Here is a 12,500-nt window from a genome sequence, read left to right as displayed (position 1 = left end):
CATTGCTGTAATTGATCTAAATCTTCTTGAATATCTAATTGGTTTGAGTGATCATTTGCCACTCCGCACAGTTTTGTATCATCAGCAAATTTGGAAACAGTAAATTTTAGTCCATTGTCTATATCATTTATATATACTATGAATAGAAGTGGCCCAAGAACGGAACCCTGAGGAACTCCACTTGCAACATTTTTCCATCCAGAAGTTTTTCCATTTAAAACAACTCTCTGTTTTCGACCTTTCAACCAATTACTAGTCCAACCTAATAGGCTACCACTTATTCCATGCAAAGCTAATTTAGTAAGTAGTCTTTCGTGTGGGACGGTATCAAAAGCTTTTGCAAAGTCTAGATATATTAAATCTATATTGTTTCTTTTGTCATAATTCGAGATAACTGTGTTGTAGAATTCGAGTAAGTTAGTCACGCAAGAACGTTTCCGTCTGAAACCATGCTGGCTATCACACACACACACACACACACACACACACACACACACACACACACACACACACACCAGATATAATGGGGATTAAGGAGACAAAATTGAAAGGATCATTACCACCAAATAGTATAGGCCAAGGATTATATAATTGTTGGATCAGAAACAGAGAAACAAAGCAGGTCTAAATGCGACAAAAATCACAGAAAGAGAGAACAATGGAGAGTTGATTATGATAAGAGTTGAGGATAGAGACATGAAATATAGAAAGAATGCAGTGACTTATGTCCCGCCAAAAACTTACGCATGGAATGAAAGTGAACACTCCAAAATGCTGGAAAACACAAGAAAAACACTAAATGAAATGTTAAAGAAGGAAATGTATAACAAAAATATATAATGTATAATGTATAACAAAACAGATTTTGAGAAACTTAGAAAATTCTTTCAAGAAGCAGATTGGGAAAATTTTAATAATGAAGAAACAAAAGTGGAAGAAAAATTAACAATTTGGAAGGAAATCTATATTGAAGGAGTGAACAAGTATGTACCTAGACAAAAACAGGAAAGGGTATAGATATGTAAACGGCAAACTAAAAAATAAACAGGTAATACTTAGATCACGTCAAGTTAACAAAGAATACACAGAAAATATAGAAATGGCAGATATTATGAACAAACATTTCAAATCTGTATTCACCAAAGAAAAACAAAAGCTACAAAACTGTGATCAAAGAAATGAAGTAAGATTTCCTCCAATGAAGGAATTAAATATTATTCAGAATGAAATAAGGAATCAAATATTAAAGCTTGACATTAACAAATCACATGGTCCGGACGGAGTTGCAAACTAGATACTAAAGGAATGTGTAGACGAACTAACAGGAAAAATATACAAAATAGTTGAGCGCTCACTCAAAGAAGGAAAACTACCAGAAGACTGGAAAAATGCCAATATAGTGCCAATATATAAGGAGGGGGAAATAAAGAAGACCCAACAAATTATAGACCGGTGTCCCTAACGATTACAATAGTTAAAACTTGTGAGAGGATCATCAAAGATAGATGGACAAAATATCTGGAGGAAAACAATGTACTGAACTCGAGGCAATTTGGATTCAGACAGGAAAGATCATGTACCACTAATGTGATTTGTTTCTATTCAAGATTGATAGATATATTGCAAGAAAGGGATGGCTGGGCAGACTTTGCCTTCCTGGACTTACAAAATGCATTTAATAAGGTACCACACAGAAAATTGTTATATAAACTGGAAACAATAGGAGGCATACATGGAAAACTATTGAATTGGATGGAGGATTTCCTATATGGAAGAAAAATTAGAGTAGTGCTCAGAGACAAATATTCAGAATGGGAAGAAATGAGTAGTAGCATCCCACAGGGGTCATTGCTGGCTCCGATAATGTTTGCTATATATGTAAATGACATGGATGAAAGTATTGAATGTTACATGAACTTCTTTGCAGATGACGCAAAGTTATTAAAGAGAATAAACTCCGAAATAGACTGTGACTCATTTCAGATTGATCTGAACAAAGTCTCAGAGTGGAGCAAGAAATGGGAAGTAGAATTCAACATCAAGAAATGCAGTATAATCGAATTTGGGAAAACCAAGAATAGAATATCAGGACAGTATAAAATTGACGGAAAAGAAGTAAAGAAAGTAAATTCTGAAAGGGACCTTGGAGTAATCATCACCAAAGACATGTCGCCAGATAAACATATAAATAAAATAGTCGGAGAAACATACAATTTGTTGAGATCAATAAAGGTGGCCTTTAAATACCTGGATAAGGAAATGATTAAGAAAATATTACAAACACTGATAAGGCCAAAACTGGAATATGCAGCGCTGATATGGTCACCCAGTACAAAAAAATATAAGAAAATTAGAAAGAATACAAAGAGCAACGACAAAGATGGCCCCAACACTTTCAAACCTTACATATGAACAAAGATTGGCTGAACTGGAATTGCCGACCCTGGAACAAAGAAGAGAACGAGGGGACCTACTAACCTTCTACAGAATTATGAAAGGAAAAGAACGCCTTGATAGAGAGGACTTAATAAAGAGTGACAAAGGGAAAACAAGAGGACATGCATTGAAACTCAAAAAGGACAACTACAGAAGAGACCTGAAAAAGAACAGCTTCCCACACAGAGTGATAGATATATGAAACAAATTAGACGAAAAGAATAGCGTGTGCAAACACAATACAAGAACTTAAGAACAAACTTGATCTTGCGAGGTACAAAAACGGGTCACCACGAGCATAGCTCCCCTTCCCGTAAAATACAACTAGGTAAATACACACACACACACACGCACAGAGTTGGCCTTTGTAGTGAACGGGCGAGCGACTCAGCTCACGAAATCTGGTTTTAGTATTGGCAGGTTTGGAAGGAGAGGAACATGGGGACCCAACAAACTGAGAATTTATTTTATGAATATAATATGAAATAGCGAAAAATAATTTCGCGAAAAGGAAAATAATACAACAAAAGGGAAAAAACACAATTTAATAGAAAATGAAACTGCAATCTGAAAATTAATTTATAACTATGGCGACCAAAGTTGAAGACGTTAATGGATTTGTTGATATTTGTAATGAAGAGGAACAAAATGATGATTACGGAAGGTTTATAAATGAAACTGACAATTTAAGTAAACCAAAGATGCAAATGAATACAATGAATGGCACATAAAATAATGGAAGACATGATTAAGACAAAGAAGAAAATGAAGGCGCTTAATAAACAGGTAATTGACCAAGTAGTTAATATAGAAGAATTGGAAAGTAAATTGAGTGAGATGGTGGTTTTATAAGAACAATGTACTGTACAAGAGAATTCAAAGAATTGACGGGTGATTACGATAAACTAATAAAAAAGAGTTCATTTGGAGGATAGAGACAAGGCAGAGAGAATGCCAGAGAGAACGAAGAAAGATCATAAAAGAACAGAAGTAATTAAAGTTACAAGAAAAGGAAACAGGTCTAGTTTATAAATTACGGGGAAAAAAAAAACAGAGGGAAAAGAAAGATGTGGGGGAAGGAGTTGATTTTGGTACTTCAAGAATAATGAAACATTGATAAGGAAAGTAGTAGAAAATGTATTATTGTGGTTGGATGGAAAGAGGAACGTTTACCAATAGGAAAAAAAAAATAAAAGAAGGCAGAAAACACAAGACTGCGCAGTTTATGATGATCAATAATAAAGATATGCATTAGGAAAAAATAGTTTAGCCAGATATATACAAGGTCAATGAGAAAAGACAACCAGTTCACAAAATATGGTGAATGAATTAAGAAGTAAGACATGAAAACTAGCAAGTATAGACAACCAAGAATCTTTAGGGAAGCCGGATGCAACAGAGGAAGGAAGAAAACAAGAAAATTGATAGAAGTAGCTAATGAAAAAATCAAATGAGGAACAGACAGGAGAAAACGGAGTTTCAGTGCATGTGGATATTCATGTGGATTAAAGTATAATATATGGTGGAAATACAGGTGAGGAAAACGGGAAGTGGAGTGATAATAGCAACGTCAGAGTGAAAAAATGGCCGAGATAATAAATATAAAAACCAAAGGCGAGGGATAGTGAGTAGAAAGAGACATCAAAATGGCACACAGCCCTCCAAGAACAAGAGCATAGAAGGAGGCACTGAAAGTTAGAAATACAGCCGATCAGATGGAATGAACAATTGGAAAATGTGGGAATATAATACATGGAAAACATCCACAAAAATTGCAGTATCGTCCCCGTCGATCAAGTGTGTGTGTCTGTGCTCACACATATGTGTGATTCACCTTGGTTTTTACCTTGGTCTTTGGATCACGTGTTGGACTCGTGATCGACAGCTGTTTCCCTCCCAGAAGAGAGCTCAGAGCTCATATATGACCGATCTATGGGTAATGCTATGACCTTACACGCACACACACACCCAACTCCCCGCCCACGAGAGTTGGAGTAACGACTTGAAGCGCAGCGATACTGAAATAATTTCAGCCCTGGGTAGGATTCGAACCTGGTACTGCCTTACTGACAGTCGGGGATTCTACCAACCGCGCCACCGTGCCGTGTGTGTGTATTCACTTGGTCTTTGGATCACGTGTTGGACTCGTGATCGACAGCTATTTCCCTCCTAGAAGAGAGCTCAGAGCTCGTAGGTCCGATCTATGGGTAATGCTATGACCTTGCACACACACACACACCCAACTCCCCGCCCACGAGAGTCAGAGTAACGACCCGAAGCGCAGCGGTACCGAAATAATTTCGGCCCTAGGCAGGATTCGAACCATGAGCTGCGGGCCACTACTGTGGCAGCTCAGTGCTCTACCAACTACGCCACCGAGTGTATGTGTGTGTGTGTGTGTGTGTGTGTGTGTGTGTGTGTGTGTGTGTGTGTGTGTGTGTGTGTGTGTGTGTGTGTGTGTGTGTTTGCCTGTGCAAAATCACAGTATTATCCATTATCCATAATTGTTTATCACTAATCTGTTTGTTTATTATTTATCATTGTCTATTTATTTTTGTTTTATTTATTCATATATCTATTTATTTATTTATTCTTTTTCGCATCCAACCTAATTATGGACCAAAAGGTCTCTTGTTGGCTTACTCTTCCTTTGTAATCCTGGAGAGCAATAGTTGTCGATCTTGAGCTCAGCAAATCATCAAAGATCATGTTGAAACACGCGCGCATGCGTACACATGCTAGTGCATGAATATTTTGCTCTGCCCCAGATATGAAAACTGTGTACGTGCTTAGCTCTTATTCATCGGGATTGTTCCACTAAACCTTTCTTTTTCTTCCTCGGGTTCCTTTTTTGTTTTGTTTAGTTTTCTTTTCCTCTTTTTCCTGTCTCGCTCTCCTCACGTCTTCCTTACCTACTAGTGGCATTCAACTTAGTCTCTTGCTTCTCCTCTCCTTTCTCGTTCTCCTCTTCCTCCTCGCCATTTCCCTCCTCATTCTATCTTCTTCTTCATATACTCGTACTGCATTTAAGGTGTAAGATATTGTTAGTACCCTCGTAAAATCTAAGGATAGTTACACTCACACATACACGCACGCATGCACACACGCATTACCCATAGATCGGTCATATATGAGCTTTGAGCTCTCTTCTGGAAGGGTACTAGCTCTCGATCACGATTCCAACACGTGATCCAAGACCATGGTGAATTACACACATACACACTTACAGCAGACAGACAACATACACAGCTCTCACACGAGAGAGTAATAGCTGTTGATCATGAATCCAACACATGATTCAAGACTACGGTGAAACAAATGTTCTTTTTATTCTCTTCTATCTTATCTTCATTACACCTTCAGTTTTTCCCAATTCCTCTACTTCTCAACTTCCACATTCTACTCCATTTCTCCTTCTGCGTGTACATTCTATGATCATCACTCCTCTACCTCCTTCCGTTCCTCAAGCGTTCCGAGACGACGTTTTTAACTTTTATTCATATTTAATATTTTCTGTCATGGCATCAGGATTACATTGACTGAAACGAATGTCAATCACCATCCTTCCCATGCACTGGTAGTATAACCTATTTCTCCAATTCTACGGAAAACTATTCTTAAAAAAAAAAGATAAATAATTTTTCAAACCTTTCTGGAAACTTCAACCGTCATCGTCGTCGGCGGCGTCGTTGTTCGCGCACATCACGTGCAGCAGTGAGCGGTCAGGCACACTCACAGAAGAGATATTATGCAAGACACACGAGATGAGGAAGCTGAGTTGGTTGTGAATTGCACCACCAAGCATATTATGAACCGTCTGCACACGAGATCATATGTGTTATGCATTTAGGATACGTGCGTGTACGGAATTACAATTATGGTAAACGTACATCTAAATGTTTATGTTTGGGCTTTGTATGTATGTATATATGTGTGGACTGCGTGTGTGTGTATGTATTCACCTCGGATCTGCTGCAGTCTCTTGTCGAGACAGCCAGACACCACCCTACGGCAGTGAGCTCAGAGCTCATTATTTGCCGATCTCTGGGTAGGTCTGAGACCACTCACACACCACACACCGGGACAGCAAGGTCACAACTCCTTGACTAACGTCCCGTACCTACTCACTGCTAGGTGAACAGGGGTTACACGTGAAAGGAGACAAACCAAACTTATCTCCGCCTGGCCGGGGAATCGAACCCCGGTTCACTGGCTTGTGAGGCCAGTGCTTTACCAATCCGCCACCGAGCCGTGTGTGTGTGTGAGAGAGAGAGAACGAGTGAGCTTATACGTGCATTTAGTCGCACGTGCGTATATTCACAAGAGAAAACATGACGAGAGAGAGAGTAGTCAGCAATGTACTCCCGCCAAAAGATGTATCGACACGTAATGCCTTAGAATAGTCGAACAGAGGAGGATTTACTCAAGGTGATTCCCTGAGCTCTAGAATGTTTGGAGCCACCTCGTTAACAAATAAAATATGAATTTGTTATAACTTTAGTGAGATACATATGTAAAACCAGTTTAAAACAGCATATGGAAATCTGAAGTACAACCTATTTTAGAAAATAATTTTTTCAACGCTGCCATCTCATCCCCCCCCCCCCAAAAAAAAAGTGAAACAATAGTGGACTGTAGGGTCCTCAGCTTGCCTAGTTTACACCCAAATTAAGCAGTGTATTCGAGTACTTCGTGAGCGAGTTCGGACGAGAGGTCAAGGTCGGGAAGGTTGGCTAAAGGATCTATGCATCAGGAGGTTCAGCAAGAGAGGAGGTTTAGGTTCCTCTTTACTAGTGCTGTGGAATCGTTTTCGTTTCTATTTTCTTCCCCCTTTTCCTATTCCTCGTCTTCCTTCTGCTATTCCTCTTTCTCCTCCTCCATCTTTCCTCCTTACATATATGTATATAAAATATACCACGAGAGGTGAGGATGAATGGACATAGAATTAAGGAAGTTAGAAGAAGATATGCTAGTATTTTTGGCGGGAATTAGTAATATGTTTCTATTTTGAAACGGGATTTTTGGCGTAGCACATTTATGCCATATGTCGTAAAGTGGCCGTTATGGAGATAATTTCCTCTGAGGGTAAAACTACGCACTTTTTGTGACAGACTATTTCCGAGTGTTTTCTTTCGCAGACAAACCACACAGCATCGACATGACGTCATCTCTTGAACGAGACATCACTGCTTCAAAGTTTGCAGTGGTATTCGCCCACGTGTTTGTTCTTCCCTCCTATCCCACCCACTTCGCATCCTCGTTCATACCATCTCATGCAGTGCGTGTCTCCAGGGAAGAGGAAAGGTAAGGTGGGCGAGGGCAGGTATGTCTGGTAGGTGCAACGTTGAATTGGGTCAGTGATGAAGCGAAAATGGTAAAATGGTCCAGGGTTTTGTTGAGTTGAAAACTTGGTGGATATACTCTGTTCATACACGCATACACGCACGCACACACACACACACACACACACACACACACACACACACACACACACACACACACACACACACACACACACACACACACAAACATTAATTGTTTCTAATGTATATTTTCTTCTCAAGTCCAAAGATCGTGCCGGCTATATGCTTTGAATAAAAAACCATGCATAAATGGTTGGAAGGAGAAAGATGGAGACGGAGGAGTTGGTGGAAAAAGGAGGAGGGAGGAGAGAAGGTTGAAAAGGCAGCTGCAGAATAGGAAAACGTGTGGACACATTGTGAAGAGGTGAGGATGAAGAAGCAGAGAGAAGTGGAAAGGAGAAAAGAGAAGGAAAGAAAGAGGAGGAGAAAGTCTGTGAAAGAAAGTATGTGTAGGTGGGGGATGCTAAGGGTTAAGACTGCACCTTTGACATCTGAAGTTACCGGAACGTCATTATCTTTACCTTTTCAAATTTCGATCAAATGTCGGTGTCAACGTTACTTCTTCCTTCCCTCTTTCGTCCTCTTCCCTCCTTTTCCTCGTCCTCCTCCTCGTCCTCCACTATTTCTTCTTTCTTATACATTCATTTCCTCCTCTTTCTCTACGCTCTCATTTCTTTCTTTCATACCTATTCTCCTCCTTGCCCTCCTCGTCTTACTTCTTCCTTCCCCTCCCCTCCTTTCTAATTCTTACCCTCTCCATTATGGTCTCGGAGTTGTTAATCCAATTACCTTTACTTCTAAAACCCTTCGTTGGTGTCCCGTCTGCTGAATAGAATCGTCAGGCTGCAACTAGAAAGAAGGTTGCAAGCGTAACGAATTGAAAGATGAACTGAGGTAGGTTTTAACACTTTCGTTGTAGAGAGATCCACCATTTGATAAAAAAAAAGTCAATTGGCGGCAGTTTGCAGAAAGGTACAAATTGTGAAACGCACTGGAAGGGTGTACATGCTGAAAATCACAACTGTTAATGTGTAAATGCACATCGCGTGACAGGACGGGTCGTCTAATAGGGAGGCAACGAGATTCACGGAGTACTCTACCGTTGTAGTAAACCTGTTTGTTGCATGATACGAGGCATGACATTTAGTTTAGCGTGTCTTCCAGCATTGGCTTCTTCAAGTGAATATTCTAAATAAAAGAGCAGCAGCTGACATTCTATAGATAGCAACACATGGAAACGAGACGAATCAGAAGTTGCTCTTTCATTGGTGAGGTAGGAGTTGGCCTACATTTTCTTCGTAACTGAATGTGATCGTGGAGTAGTGCTACAGCAATCGTGTAGTAGTGCTACAGCAATCTGCGTAAATTCCAATTTTATTGTCTTCATCGTTTGTTGAACGGCAGACACTGCTGGTGAGTTTGTGTATATGACATTGACTTGGGTTTCGCATAGTCGCCGTTTGCCTCCCTCCGTGGTGGTCGACGCGTGGCCCTAGCGAGAAAGGCGGGTCAGTCCGGCAGAGCGGGACAAGCTCCGGCAGTCGCTTCCTCGCCCTGGACGGTGTAGGTGTTGCTGGATTTCACTGCTGTTGAATTACAGGACTAAGGTATTTAGCAGTACGTAAGAGTTATTCTTTTTTCATAGTTTGTTTATTATACACAAAGTTGTAAGGTCATCTGGTGTCCGTACAAAATAGACTAGTTTTTTAAGTGTTCTGGTGAATATGGTGTACAAACTGACAGGGTGCGCAGTTGCCAGATTGCATATTTTGACAGGTGTTTTGTGATGATAGAACCGTAGATAATTCATATTTTTTAAGTTAAACAATATTCAATGGGTTATAAAGTGATCATTTATGGACGGAAAGAACATAAACAGTAAATAGTTACAATGAGTGTTGCATGTCAGTATTTTGTGTATGTATTCTTCGTTTCAAAACAGATGCAAACAATTTAAAAGTACATCAGTGCTGTAGTGTCAGCAGTACAATTGTAGACACATCGCGAAGATGCGTTTAATAAAATAAAACAGTTTGACGTCATGGTTCTTGATTGTGAGAATCCTGTAAAACAAAACTATTTTTTTTAAATGTCGCACGCCGATGACCATACAGTTGACAGCTACTACAAGCGAATCCTAGCCGGCTCCTTGTAAGGATGGGCGTGTAGCATACGGAGCGGTTGAAGAATTTTGTAAACGATTAGAACAAGAATAGATGTTGTATGTAGTTAACTGAAACAAGTTCAACTATGTACAGGAGTGTTGAGAGAGGTTAGAAGATGATGACATCTGGTTTACTTCTGTGTGATGTTATGGGAGTTAAGTTTTCAGAGGTACATATTAGGATGAGTGGAAAGTGTTATGTCTGATATCTGGTATATTCAATGGCGTACGACGGTTAGGATGGTAAACAGGTTATACGAAGTATGTGGTACTTGAATCGTTGTAAGCATTGTAACTGAAGCAAAACATGTAGTAACGAGTATTTGGTACCTTGTTTTTTTTGTTTTTTTATTTTTCGGGAAGGAATTTCTTTTGACGTAGTCGTAACTGTGGTGTACTTTGTGTGTGTGTGTCTGTGTCTGTGTGTGTGTGCGTGTGCGTGTGTGTGTGTGTGCGTGTGTGTGTGTGTGTGTGAGAGACTGACAGTGAGAGACTGACTGACAGTGAGAGACTGACTGACTGACAGTGAGAGACTGACTGACTGACAGTGAGAGACTGACTGACTGACAGTGAGAGACTGACTGACTGACAGTGAGAGACTGACTGACAGTGAGAGACTGACTGACAGTGAGAGACTGACTGACAGTGAGAGACTGACTGACAGTGAGAGACTGACTGACAGTGAGAGACTGACTGACAGTGAGAGACTGACTGACAGTGAGAGACTGACTGACAGTGAGAGACTGACTGACAGTGAGAGACTGACTGACAGTGAGAGACTGACTGACAGTGAGAGACTGACTGACAGTGAGAGACTGACTGACAGTGAGAGACTGACTGACAGTGAGAGACTGACTGACAGTGAGAGACTGACTGACAGTGAGAGACTGACTGACAGTGAGAGACTGACTGACAGTGAGAGACTGACTGACAGTGAGAGACAGACTGACAGTGAGAGACTGACAGTGAGAGACTGACTGACTGACAGTGAGAGACAGACTGACAGTGAGAGACAGACTGACAGTGAGAGACAGACTGACAGTGAGAGACTGACTGACTGACTGACAGTGAGAGACTGACTGACTGACTGACAGTGAGAGACTGACTGACTGATAGTGAGAGACTGACTGAAGAGAGACTGACTGACTGAAGAGAGACTGGCTGACTGACAGAATGAGACTGACTGACTGACAGAATGAGACTGACTGACTGACTGACAATGAGACTGACTGACTGACAGTGAGACTGACTGGCTGACAATGAGACTGACTGACTGACTGACAGAATGAGACTGACTGACATAACGAGACTGACTGACATAACGAGACTGACCGACTGACTGACATAACGAGACTGACTGACTGACTGACAGACAGACTGTGACTGACAGACAGACAGACGGTGACTGACTGGCTGACTGAGAGACTGACTGGCTGACTGAGAGACTGACTGGCTGACTGAGAGACTGACTGGCTGACTGAGAGACTGACTGGCTGACTGAGAGACTGACTGGCTGACTGAGAGACTGACTGGCTGACTGAGAGACTGACTGGCAAAAAGAGACTGACTGATAGATTGAGATTGACTGACTGGCTGACAGAACGAGACTGACTGACTGACAAAATGAGACCGACTGACTGACAAAATGAGACCGACTGGCTGATAAATTGAGACTGACTGACTGGCTGACAGACAGTGAGACTGACTGACTGACTGTGAGAGACTGACTGACTGACAGTGAGAGACTGACTGACAGTGAGAGACTGACTGACTGACTGACAGTGAGAGACTGACTGACTGACTGACAGTGAGAGACTGACTGACTGACTGACAGTGAGAGACTGACTGACTGACTGACAGTGAGAGACTGACTGACTGACAGTGAGAGACTGACTGACTGTGAGAGACTGACTGACTGACTGACTGACTGACTGAGAGAGACTGACTGGCTGACTGAGAGAGACTGACTGGCTGACTGAGAGAGACTGACTGGCTGACTGAGAGACTGACTGGCTGACTGAGAGAGACTGACTGGCTGACTGAGAGACAGACAGACAGAGACACAGACAGACAGACAGAGACACGGACGGACAGACAGAGACACGGACGGACAGACAGAGACACGGACGGACAGACAGAGACACGGACGGACAGACAGAGACACGGACGGACAGACAGAGACTGACTGACTGACTGAGACTGACTGACTGACTGAGACTGACTGACTGACTGAGACTGACTGACTGACAGAGACTGACTGACTGACAGAGACTGACTGACTGACAGAGACTGACTGACTGACAGAGACTGACTGACTGACTGAGACTGACTGACTGACTGACAGTGAGAGACTGACTGACTGACAGAGACTGACTGACTGACTGACAGTGAGAGACTGACTGACTGACTGACAGTGAGAGACTGACTGACAGTGAGAGACTGACTGACTGACAGTGAGAGACTGACTGACTGAGAGAGACTGACTGACTGAGAGAGACTGACTGACTGAGAGAGACTGACTGACTGAGAGAGACTGA

General features: G+C 41.5%; 2 protein-coding genes across 6 annotated transcripts in view; one reads left to right on the top strand and one right to left on the bottom strand.

Moving 5' to 3' along the window:
* LOC143024769 (uncharacterized) overlaps nucleotides 1-12,500 on the top strand; it is a 130,268-nt gene that overhangs the window by 19,948 nt on the left and 97,820 nt on the right. Inside the window, exon 1 of one of the 5 annotated variants that reach the window (XM_076183908.1) lies at nucleotides 7,720-7,740. The exons of 1 other annotated variant lie outside the window; for it this stretch is intronic. The gene's annotated coding sequence lies outside the window, so the exon portion shown is untranslated. Of the gene's footprint in view, nucleotides 1-7,719; nucleotides 7,741-9,262; nucleotides 9,421-12,500 lie in introns of those variants that run through there. 3 more of the 5 variants (XM_076183905.1, XM_076183906.1, XM_076183909.1) reach the window with 3 other exon arrangements.
* LOC143024447 (uncharacterized) overlaps nucleotides 1-12,500 on the bottom strand; it is a 111,131-nt gene that overhangs the window by 64,360 nt on the left and 34,271 nt on the right. The window lies entirely within an intron of this gene.

This window comes from Oratosquilla oratoria, chromosome 4, assembly GCF_046742065.1.
Source record: "Oratosquilla oratoria isolate Oo_2021 chromosome 4, ASM4674206v1, whole genome shotgun sequence".
NCBI classification, from domain to species: domain Eukaryota; kingdom Metazoa; phylum Arthropoda; class Malacostraca; order Stomatopoda; family Squillidae; genus Oratosquilla; species Oratosquilla oratoria.
This window is presented reverse-complemented; position numbering and strand designations above follow the sequence as displayed.